At 38.5% G+C, this 12,499-nt stretch overlaps 1 pseudogene; it reads left to right on the forward strand.

Annotated features, from left to right (window-relative positions):
• The first annotated feature begins 11,108 nt into the window (after nt 1–11,108).
• LOC113260756 (cell division control protein 42 homolog) lies at nt 11,109–11,672 on the forward strand (annotated as a pseudogene).
• Nucleotides 11,673–12,499: the final 827 nt, after the last annotated feature.

Here is a 12,499-nt window from a genome sequence, read left to right on the forward strand (position 1 = left end):
AGAGCTCTACTCTGATAGCTGAAGTATTCACTGAGTCTAGTTACCACGTTTGTGAAGAATGACTGAAGAAGTACCGGAGTCCGGCACCTCTGTTAACCCTTTTAGAAAGGCTCTGGAGGACAGAATTGCAAAATATTTTTAACCCCTTTGGTTGCCTGGCTTTGCTGAATTTAGTAAGACTCAAGAATCCACAACCTAAGCAGACAAACCAATTAGATGTTAAATCCCAGAGGCTACAACTAAGCTGTCAGAAGAAAGTGAGTGTGGAGAGGTAATTATCTAGCAATTATAAGAAACTAGGCAAAAATCTAAGAGAAAAAGGGTCTATTGGCATGTTGTAAAACTGCTTGAGAGGTTAACAATTTGCTTCGTTTTGTTGACACTAGGCTAAAATATGTGTTTCATCAGAAGGTGATGTTCCTTGAGCTCTGTATTACCACACTGTTAAAAACTCAGCTGAAAAGACTCCGAAGAAAAACAACATATGTGAAAATGACAGGAAGTAAAGAAATCAGCCAGGCCTTAGAAATTCAGGTGGCAAGAAGCAAAATCCTCCTGCATTTTGGACTGTGAGCCATCATCCAGCTGATGCTTGGGCAGCCTGAAAACACTGGGGAATCAGATGGCATTCAGCTTTGCGTCTCCAAGACCTCCATGGCAAGAGAAAGTCAGAGATAAAATTTGCCATAATTTGTCTCCCCTGAAATGGATTCTTCCCAATAATTTATAGTTTCTCTGACTTTTACTTTGCTCTGTGTGGCAAATAATAGGGCATATACAACTGTAGGTTTGCCTGTACTGCAAGCCCACTGGGAGTAAATAAAAACCAAACTTGGTAACACACGCAAGCACAGGAGGTTAGTTATTATTTGTAGTTCAAAATAATTTTAGAAGATCAATTATCCTCCACCCAATACTTTGGAGTATACACAAGAGGATAAAACATGAAGTCTTTGGTAAAGGTAGCCATGAATCGAGGAAAAAGAAAAAAGGCTTACTTGATTTGAGGGCCAGCACAAAAGAAATAGAAAGGGAACAAACACTCATCCGATGGGTAAATCACAAGGTGGAGTATGGAAAAGTGGGACGAGACAAAGCAAGAGACTTCAGTGAGGATAGTTGAAATACTTCGTTTTAAAAATGTTTAGTCATGGTGATTTCTTTAATGCTGTTTTCCCCTCAGAATGATAGGGATTCCATTCCCCCCCCCCCGCTCTAATTTTGGGATTATGTTAAAGCACATAAGGCAATAAAATGAAGACACCCCATAACTGTAGAGGTTTTAGTTACTCTATTCCTTGTGGAATCCAGAATCGTTACATAAAATGTTTTCCAATTTAATCTATAATTTTTTTCCTGAAAAAATTAGCATTTGTGTTTACCCTATGTAGTTTCTAAAATGCACATCATGTACAAAGTATATTAATAGCGGAAACATAATTTACCTCTTACAGCTAGATTAATTTGCAATCACCTGACACTAGTTGTCTTTTTCTAAAGACAAAGTCTTGATTGTCTTTATGGAAAAAAAAAATGCCACAACAAGCCAAGCTACATTTGTTTTCAGAAAATTGTTTTTCTTCTAGAGAGAAAAAACATTTTTCTTCAAAATGAATGATGATAAATCTATTTTTATACTTGAGATTTAATGAGAATCCTTTCCTTCCCCACCACCCACTACATCAGAATGGCAGCCTGAAATCAGTCACTATTGCTTAGCCAGAAGACATAATGCAATCAACAATTGGAAAAAAAAAAAAAAAAACAGGATAAATTCATGAAGTTAGAATTCTACAAGAGTCCCCAAACCTCTTGGCATTGAACTAATTAGTGGTATAGTAAGTCATGCATAAGCCAGATGGATGGCTGGATGACAGAGGCAGTGAATGAGATCTTTTGAGACACCTTCTTCTTCGTTTAGGAATGTCCAAACTGTCCCCAGAGGCCGTATCCTGAAAGAATCAAGGCTTCTGTTGTGACCTGTAACCACTGATCCATAGCACATATTCTTATATCAAACAAGAATGGATAGGAAGTATGGAAAAGACAGGCAGGCTTGCGAATCATTAACCCAGTTGAAGTTTGCTATGAGTGAAATAATCTTGTATTTGAACAGCCAGTCAGGACTCGGAGCCAAGTGTGAGTCTGATGAGAAAATGGCACTTCGTTCTTCTTGTCGCCAAAATGAGACTTACGGGCATTTGGCTCTCTAAAATCTTCTACTGTAACACCAGACTAGGAGCTAAACTTATATTGTTTCTCTTTCTCATCTACAAACATGTAAGTTACGTGTGACCCATTTTGCAGAAAAGAAAAGTAATCTCCAGTCAAGAAAAGTTGCCCAATGTCTCAGAGTTTGTGGCTAGAGACACAATTACATTTAAATTAATTGCATCTGTAACACTTAATTCTGATGTGTTTATTTACTTAACAACACTTAATTCTGATGTGTTTATTCACAAAGCCATTTTTATTATTGACATGCAATCAAGGAAAACCTAAAAAGTTTTAAGTGTTGCTTTTTGACATCATGAATCATTTTTTCCTTGAAACACAAACACTTCATGTCTTCAGAAAACAAGACTTGTGGGTACAACAATGTGTGGTTATCATCACTCTCCAAGTTCAGCTCTGTGGGTCACTTTCAGTTTCTGCAATGTACCACATTTGCTTTGTCTTGTTTTTGTCTTCTTTTGATTCTCTCCCCTTGGCCCTCTACAGGGACTATTTCCTATGATGCACCGTCCATCTGCCTATTCCCAGCTCAGCCTTCGGTTTCTCAGTTCAGATGCCAGTTCCTCAGGAAGCCGAGGTCATGTGCCCCAGCTGTGTGCCTTTGCCTGCTTGCATGCTTGTATCCCCCACTTGCCTGTGGGTGCCCAGAGTCTATTTTCTTCAGCTTTGTATCCCCAGAGCCAGCACAATGCAGAACAGGTACTAAAATATTTATTTCCTCTATATACATTAAAGTATGAGTGAGTATCAGACCTGCCAAAGTCAGATGAGACCTGCACTGCTTTAGTAAGGGCTAAAGGCAAGGAAGAAAGCAGAAAATAGGGTTATTTCAGAATGAGGACTGGAATTTAATAAAGTGATGAGAGAGAGAGACAGACAGAGACAAAGAGACAGATGTGGCGTTGAGGGGGTGGAGAGAGTGAGAGAGAGAGCGCTCTAATTTATTGGAGTCAGGCAGTCTTGGATATTAATACTTGCTCTTCGACCTTGGGCATGTTACTTAACTTCTCTAAGCCACTTTTTCATGTGTTTAAGAAAGGGCTGTTGGACTAGTTTGATGTGTGCCTACTATGTAGAAAACCCTGTCTGTGGCATTATTATTATTATTATTATTATTATTATTATTATTAAGAAGGGCATAAGAAAAGTATTATTCTCTTGGATGAATTTACTTGGTTTTGTGCATCTTTTTCTTTGTTTCCTGTTGAGATGGACCCTGAGTCTTTATACTTTTTCTTGATTTTAGGCACAGTAGAGGATGCTTTATATTCTTACATCTGTTTTCCTTTCTGTTGTTCCTGTTTCCTTCATGGAAACTTTTGTATATGTATACTCCTATGGCTTCTTTTAACTGAGGAGAATATGAAACATTCAAAGGATTTAACAAATAATTAAAAGACAATTAAAAAAATCATACCACCCTAGCACACCCCATTTCCCTTTTGCATATAACTTACCACAAGCACAGATTCTTACCTAGTTATGATTATTCTGTGTATATATGTTACATATATAATATGTATAAATATATATTGTATTCTGCTCTTTTGCTTAATATCTCATAATAAGTATTATCCACGTGTACTTCCAGAATCAAAAACATCTGGGGAAAAGGCTTTGTTACATCCATTGGTTCCTTGCTCGCTTCTCATTGGCTACCATTGTACAGTCTAAATGTGATAGTCCATCTAACATTATTGTGTATGTTCTATTATTTCATCGCATTTCTTGCGGCATAGATTCCTAACCTTTTAATTATGGCAAAATATTCCAAAGGTTAATGAAACCACCCCCAAAGGAGCCTCTGGTACAATATAGTAGCCCAGTCTTATTGTCCCTGGCTTAAAACTGATTATGTGTAAGAACAGTGTGCACCTCCAGAAAGGCTAGCAATTCTGCCATCAGATAAATGATTGCAGCCTTCAGTGGGCTGGCTCCCTTTATTTTAGCTACCGGGCATAGAGCTGCGAGACAGAAGCCTGCATAGAGAATGAAGGCCCAGACTTTTTTTTTTTAACTGAAATGTCAAGCTATGTGACTATGCCCGGCAGAAGACGACCCCCTGCGAGATGTGATAAGCCCCAGGCCCTCTCCACACACTGCTCTGAAAATGCTGTGGGAGGGCTTCCCAGGCTGATGGAACTAATGACAGTAATAGCTCTGGGTAATTTGTCTTTTTCCTTACTGTGCACATTCTCTCCATGTGGTGCACTTTACACCTACCACCAGGCTCATATCTGGAATGCTACGACCCTCTCAGTCCTGATTCAGATAGGTCGAATTCTCCTGTAAAGTAAATCTGACCTCTAATTTTCTTACTAATTCAGGATTATGCTAATGCTACCCAGCCACCAGCGTAGAAGGGTACGGGAGCACTGAGGAAAGCTTAATCCCTTGTACTGGAAGCATGACCAAGCTTTCCTTGCATATTTGGCTATAATTTGTCTTCTCTATCATTCTAATAGAGAAAACAAAAATTTGGAAAAATGTGTAATTGACGTCATTTATGCTTTGTTTCTGGTTATAGCGCGTTCCCTGCTTAAGAAGAAATTTCTGTTTCTTTTCCTTGGTAAACAGATTTTCTACTAAGGATTTATAAGAATACTAATGATAGGTTTGGGTTTTTAATTCTAACTGTAAAAAATACTTAGATAGTTAAAAAGACTGACAAAATAATTTCAGGGATAGATAAAACAGACTTCACAACAGCTTAATCTCATAAATGCAGAGTGCTTTCAGGAAGATTTTAACAATAAAAATCCTTTTTTAGTGCTGGTGCCACAACAAGATTATACTTTTAATATTGTATTTATGTCTTATGTTTTTTTGTATTTATGTTTAAAATAGCTGTATTATTAAAAGTGTAAACATCTGGACGTATCTTTTAGAAAAACATGAATGATCTTAAGTTTTAAGAAATGTTTGTACTACATTAAAAGGGTAGCCTCTTCAATCTTAGCTCTCTGTGAATAAAGGGAGAATAAATTAGTATGTGAAATATTCCCCCAGAGAGCAAGAGAGTCTCAGCCATTGTAGAGGTATGAGAACCACAGTATTTGCCAGGAAAAACATGTATGCTCATTAGTATGGGTATTTGGATCATTCTGTCAAAATATTTATAAAATTATTTCTAAGTTATAAATAGACACTTAATTTTATTACTTTCTTCTTCAATTCAGGTGTAAGAAGGAATAGCCTTGTTTTGAGGACCAAAGATGTACACAATTATGAATTGTTTATATTAGTTAGCAATTTATGTTTCTCACAAGCAATGCAGAGATTATAAACATTTTCCATAAATAGTATCTGTGGTTATAATTGGTCAATAAAAAGATAATTCATCAGTAGTGTTTAATCTCTTTCAGAACGCTTCACTACTGTCTCAATTGCTCAAGCTTCACACAGTTTGAGTGCAGAAGAATTTGCATCTCTAAGTATTGGGTCACCTCAGAATTTAATCATGGAATCAGACCACTCCATAAAATCCCTCTTTTGCCTGGGTGGCTCAGTGGTTTGAGTGTCTGCCTTCGGCTCAGGTCATGATCCCAGGGTCCTGGGATAGAGTTCTGCATCAGGCTCCTTGCTCAGTGGGGAGTCTACTTCTCCCTCTCCCTCTGCTGCTCCCCCTGCTTGTGCTCTCTCTCTCTGTCAAATAAATAAATAATATCTTAAAGAAAAATAAAATAAAGTCCCTATTTACCTTCTGGATGGATGGTACAAACGGATTCCAGAAAAAAAAAAATATATATATATATTTTCTAACTTGGGTATCCTAAGAGGTCAACCCCTACCCATTGGTTTAGGATAAAATCAACCTAATTAGGGAGAGAGAAACAGGGAAAAATGTCATCCTGCATGTCCCAGTGTCCTCCCTAGACTATCTCCTTCTGTCAGGTCTGAGACTTTAGGAAGGATTGCTCTAGGAAAAAAGAATGATCAATCCCTGGGTAAAGTAAAACAAGCTGTGGAAAGGCTGCTGTAGGGGCTGATTATGACAGGTGTACGCACTGATCCTTCCTGGGTCTCATCCCTTTGGGCAAGATTTGTGCTCAGAGGGGAGCTTCTGCTTATATGACGGATCATGGGACGTGAGGTAGTTGCGACCCCCTTAGCTGGTGGGTTTGGGATTCTACAAAGATCTGCAACATTTTGAATATTACACTAATATATATATATATATATATATATATATATATATATGTATATATACATATATATATATAGTGAATATTACACTACATATATATATATATATGTAGTGAGGAAAGCTTAATCCCTTGTACTGGAAGCATGACCAAGCTTTCCTTGCATATTTGGCTATAATTTGTCTTCTCTATCATTCTAATAGAGAAAACAAAAATTTGGACATATATATATAAAATGCTTTAAGATATTTGAGAAGAAAACTCCCCAAAGAGCAACAACAAATTAGATAGTGATTTCAGCAGAATCTGTGTAGGGTGAAAAGTCAGTCAGCTCATTTCACTGAAATAGTTGATAACCCAGTAACGAGAAATCTACAAGAACACCCTGTTCAGGGTGAGAACAAAGTTGACCACACCAGTTGTTTTTACCAATACCTTCCATTTATTGAGCTAGGATCCTCGTATGCATCACTTTACACAGTCCTCACAACAGCTCCAAGTAGTTCATGTTATCACAGAGAAGGAAGTGAAGATCAGAGAGGTCCCGTAGATGTGAACGTAGATCTGTTTGACGGAAAAGCCCTCCATCTTGTTTCTCATCCTCTAATCCACCCTCCCTTCTCTTTCCCACTCCCTTCCCTGGCCATGTGTGGTTTTCCTCTCAAAAGACATGAAAGTTCTCAGAAAACAAAGGGCTACAGCAAGAAAGAAGCAAGCGCATGGGGGCTTGAATCCCAATTCTGCTATTTGAGTGACCTGGGCCGTTACCAACCTCTCCCGGTCTCACTGTTCTTGACAAACTGTGGGTAATCCTAACTCATAGAAGACTGAGTAAGAGAATCAGATCAACTGCTGAGCACAGCAGGCACTGAATGAGCGCCATGCATTAATTTATAATGATAAGCTTCCCAAAGTTTGAAAGTTTTTTTTTTCTTCCTCCTTTCCTTCAAGAGCTTGAAGTAGAGGTCTTTGTAAAATCATACCCCTTTTCTTTAGAAGACTCATAAAATTGAAACACATTTATACATAAAGGCATATTTACTTACATTTTTATAAAACGTGGCCTCTCAGGATAGTCAACACTTTTTGGACACAGTTATTATATGTAAAATAGTACTTTGGAATATTTTTCTTTAAACCAATTTCTTTGGCTTGTAAAAATGGTAAGCATGGCATTTTGATTTAGATAGTAGTTAAGATTTTATAGCTTATCTGTCTGATTCTTGAGAAATGGAGATAGCCATTTATCTTGAGCTGCCTTCCTCCCAGGACCAGCTTTCCTGGAGAAGCTTCTTTGCATACTGAGAGTGGAATGGGGAAGTTAACTAGTCCTTAAGAGAGCTTACTGGATAAGTATCCTGGACACTCTCAGCTGTTATGTTTTCATTACCTCGATTTAGCATAGGTTTATTGAACTCTCAAGTATGTCTAAATTCTGTGAAATTACAAAGATATGTAAAAAAGGCTTTTTGACCTAAGGCAGCTTATTGTTGAGTAAGGGAGCTGAAACTTTATATATAAAGAGATATAAACCTGCGGAAGGGCGAAAAACTGAGTTCACAGGAGGAAGAATCCTTTCAGCTGAAGAGATTAGGCTTCACGGATGGGTGATTTTTGAACTTGGTTATTGAGCAGGTATGATTTGGATAAAGATAAGGGGAAGGATATTTCAGGTGGAAGAGAGAAGGAATAAAATGAACAAAAACATGAATGGTAGTGTGAGGGCTGTGTACAGGGAACGACGAGAAGCCCCCTCTGATGTGCATTTTCTCCGTGGGTTTACAGCAGAATCACGTACTCCCAAGCTCCCCCCTTAGCCTCCTGAAAGTTCCTCCGGGATGAAGTCCAGGAGTCAGCATGTTTAACATGGAACCCAGTTCATCTGGATAGAACCACTGAGAAACAGACATGGCTGAGTAACTGGAAGTAATGGAAGGGCTGGAGGGCATACAAGTGGTTCTTAGTCCGGGCTTCACACACAGTAGGATCGAGCAGAGAGGTGGCTCTTCCTCCCTCCTGCCCTCACTCCCTCCCTTTCCTCTTTCCTTCTTTCCTTTTCTCTTCTTCCTCCTCCTCCTCCTCCTTTTTCCTCAGCCCCTCTCTTTCTTTCATATCTAAGCCCCAGGCCACTTAAACTAGAATCTCTGAGGGTGGGGCCTTTGTATCAATGTATATATTTTTTACTTTTTATTATGGAATTTTAAAAGTTGAAGTATAATGAACATACAGTGTTATATTAGTTTCTGGTGTACAATATAGTGATTCAACAATTCTATATGTTACTCAGTGCTCATCACAGTAAGTGTACTCTTAATCCCTTTAGCTATTTCACCCATCACCCCCCATCTACTCCCCTCTGATAACCACCAGATGGTTTTCTGTATTAAAGAGTCTGTCTTTTTGTTTGTCTCTTTTTTTCTTTGTTTTTGTTTCTTAAATTCCACATACGAGTGAAATCATATGATATTTGTTTTTTTCTGTCTGACTTATTTCGCGTAGCATAATTTCTAGATCCATCCATGTTGTTGCAAATGGCAAGATCTCATTCTCTTTTATGGCTGAGTAATATTCCATTGTATTATTATGGACAAGTTTTAATATATATAAAAGTAAGCAGTGTTCTGAACAGCCATGCACCCACCACCCCATTTCAGCCACTGTACCAGTTTTATTTCATTTGTACGTCTACCACCTTTCTCACCTTCTATATTATTTTGAAACAAATCTTGTATGTTATAAAATTTCATCTATAACATTTAAAATTTTTAAAGGTTCCAACTTTGCACTCTGGGTCTGTATCACTTTCCTGTAGCCGGCTTACTGAGGCTCCCTCCCCCCACTGTTTATCTTTGATATATCCCCTCGGATTCACTTCTCTACACCTCCTACCTTGCCAAAAGTGACACTTTTCTATTTGTGGAGTCCCAGCAATTCTTTTCTTACATCTCAGGTTGAATTCATAGGTGTTCAGAATGATTTGGTAATTATCTAGCTAAGTTCAAGGGACCAGATGAAATGAGGTCCCCTACTCTTCCGCCATCTTGTGCCCTCAAAATTTCATTTATAACATTTCAAAATGTACGTCTAAGTAAGGATGTAAAAGTGCCATAACACTCTTACAACACTTAAAAAACCAGTATTTTTAGGGGCACCTGTGTGGCTCAGTCATTTGAGCATCTGACTCTGTTTCAGCTTACATCATCATCTCGGGGTCCTGAGATTGAGCCCCTTGTCAGACTGCACTCAGTGGGGAGTCTGCTGGATATTCTCTCCCTCTCTTTCTGCCCCTCCCCACCACGTGCTCTCTCTCTCTCTACAAAGAAATAAACAAATCTAAAAAAAACCCAGTAATTTAAAAAATATCATGAAATAGCCAGTTGCATTCTGATTTTTACTATTTCATAAAGGTGTGTATGGGTATAATTTTTACAGATTGTTTGAATCAGAGTTTTGACTAGGTCTACACATTATGATTGGTTGATATGTCTCCTTCCATCTATGTGTTTCCTCTCCATTTTTCCTCTCCCTCTCTTTTGGCTTAGCTTTCTTCAAGAAACTGGATTGTGCTACAGTTTCCCTCACCCTGCATTTTACTGATTACATTCCTGTGGTGTCATGTAACATATTTTCTAATCATTTATAGATATTTGGATCTAGAGGTTTAATAAGATTTAGGTTCCAGGTTTTTTTGTTTTGTTTTGTTTTGTTTTGTTGTTGTTGGTTTTATTTTTGCAAGACCATTTTCTAGGCGTGTTCTTTCATTAACAGCGCATATCTATTTGTCTCTCTTATTGAGGTGTTAGCAACCACTCATAATCAATGCCTAGAGCCATTTATTTACTATAAATTGCAAAATTATGATATTCTATCTTATCTTCATTTATTTGCTGAAATACTTCTAAAGGGACATTTTCACATCTACTAGTTGCTTAAAAAGTGGTATAGTTTAAATAGGAAAAGCAGGATACATGATTCTTCCCCTTATTTATCAGTTTTCAAAATAATGAATTTGTTCATTAACATCATGTAATGGAATCCAATTCCTAGGTTAATTATTTGACTTGCTATTAATATGAATGTAAAGGCGTATGGGGTATTCCAGTCCATTGCAATGTTACTGTTATTGATGCTCAGATTGTTCTCTTTGCTTGGTGGGAACCTCTTCAGTTTGTCCCCTGAGGTCTTTTGACATAACCCTAACAGTATTTAAAATATTATTTACCATCTGGTATGACAAGATGTTCCAGCATCATCACATTGATCACATACGTTTCCTGCCCCAAACCTTCAGTCAGTTATTTCTCCAAAGAACTCTCTAGTAGGAAACCATAATGTAAGACTACAGTCTAGATGCTAGTGGTTCTCATTGCTATTATGCAATGTTCCTGAGCCTCTTCAATAGAAAGAGCTAGGGGGGATTTTCTTTTTTAAGGTACCATCATATCACAAATTTATACTGATACTTTTAATTCAAAGCCAGAACTACAGGGTATCTCCTTTTCCCTGGCTTTCCCCCAAATCCCAATTCTCAGTGACATCAGGAATATTAGAACGAGAATGTTTTATACTAAATCATTTGCTTTATCCTACAATGCACACATGGAAGGTTCAAATTAACAATACTAGAGCCGAGGGGACGCTGCGCAGTGCCGCCAATGCCCTTGTGGAACAGCTGAGGACATCACTGACTTTGAAATATTTTAAAGTTGATATAAAACTGTTTCAGCAATGCAGACAATTAAATGCGTTGTCGTGGGCGATGGTGCCATTGGTACACCATGTCTCCTGCCACCCTACACAACAAACAGATTTCCATCTGAGTATGCACCGACTCTTTCTGACAACTATGCAGTCACAGTCTTGATTGGGGGAGGGCCATATGCTCTTGGACTTTGTGATACTGCTGGGCACGAAGATCCTGACAGAGTTATCCACAAACAGATGTATTTCCAGTCTCTTTTTCAAGGGTCTCCCTACCCTCATTTGAAAATGTGAAGGAAAAGTGGGGTGCCAGAGATAACTCACCATTGTCCAAAGACTCCTCTCTTTCTTGGTGGGACCCAAACTGATCTCCGAGATGACCCCTCTACAATTGAGAAACTTGCCAAGAACGAACAGAAGCCTCTCACCGTAGAGACTGCTGAAAAGCTGGCCCGTCACCTGAAGGCAGTCGAGTACGTGGAGTGTTCTGCACTCACACAGAAAGGCCTAAAGAATGCATTTGATGAAGCAATATTGGCCGTCCTGGAGCCTTCAGACCCACGGAAGAGCCGCAGGTGCGTGCTGCTGTGAACATCTCTCCAGAGCCCTTTCCTCACAGCTGGTGTCTGCATTGTTCTAAAAGCAATGTTAAATCAAACCAAGATTAAAGGTGAAAATTCATTTTTGCAGTAATGACAAATGCCTGCACCTACCCACATGCACTCGTGTAGAAAGGCCCGTAGGTATGATCCCCTTCCGACTCTCAGGGCTAGTTCATTTGAGTAACTGTGTATTGTCAGAAAAGTGATTAATACTAGTTTTTGTTTTACTGTTTCAATAAGTTTTTTCTTGTTTGTTTAAAAGCAAGACATGCTTGTGACTCTGTAACAGACTAATTTGGGTTGTCAAAGGTACTCCCTGGCTCCATACAATCTGGAGAATAATGCGGGACGTTTAGGTTTTTTGTTTTTTCCCCTTTTTTTGGGGGGGGGGCAGGTAGTCTGTGGGGGGTTTGTTTTTATTTCGTCATGTTTTTAAAGTTCATTAACCACTGGGCAGCCCTTAGTAGGAGAAGGATGGATTGATTCCACATTCCACTTCCCAGATCTAGTTTAGAAAACTTGTTCCCCACCTGGTGCTCTTAGGAGTATAGCGAATGCCTCATTTAGTAACATACTCCTTTTTGAACTCTGCCTCTTCTCTCCACCCTTAAGTAGGTCCAGTATTTGATGAAAGTGGGTGGAACCTGTCTTGCGCCTCCTTTTATCTAGGGTGCACTCTATATGTGACTGTAACTTTCAAGAACAGTTTGCCATTTGCAATTTTTTTTTTGAAATTAATTTCTCACTTCTTTCAACGATCAATGAAGAAAAGTATTTCACCTTTTGAAATACACCAGATGGATTGACTACTTAATT

The sequence above is a fragment of the Ursus arctos genome, unplaced genomic scaffold, assembly GCF_023065955.2.
Source record: "Ursus arctos isolate Adak ecotype North America unplaced genomic scaffold, UrsArc2.0 scaffold_15, whole genome shotgun sequence".
Taxonomy (NCBI): Eukaryota; Metazoa; Chordata; class Mammalia; order Carnivora; family Ursidae; genus Ursus; species Ursus arctos.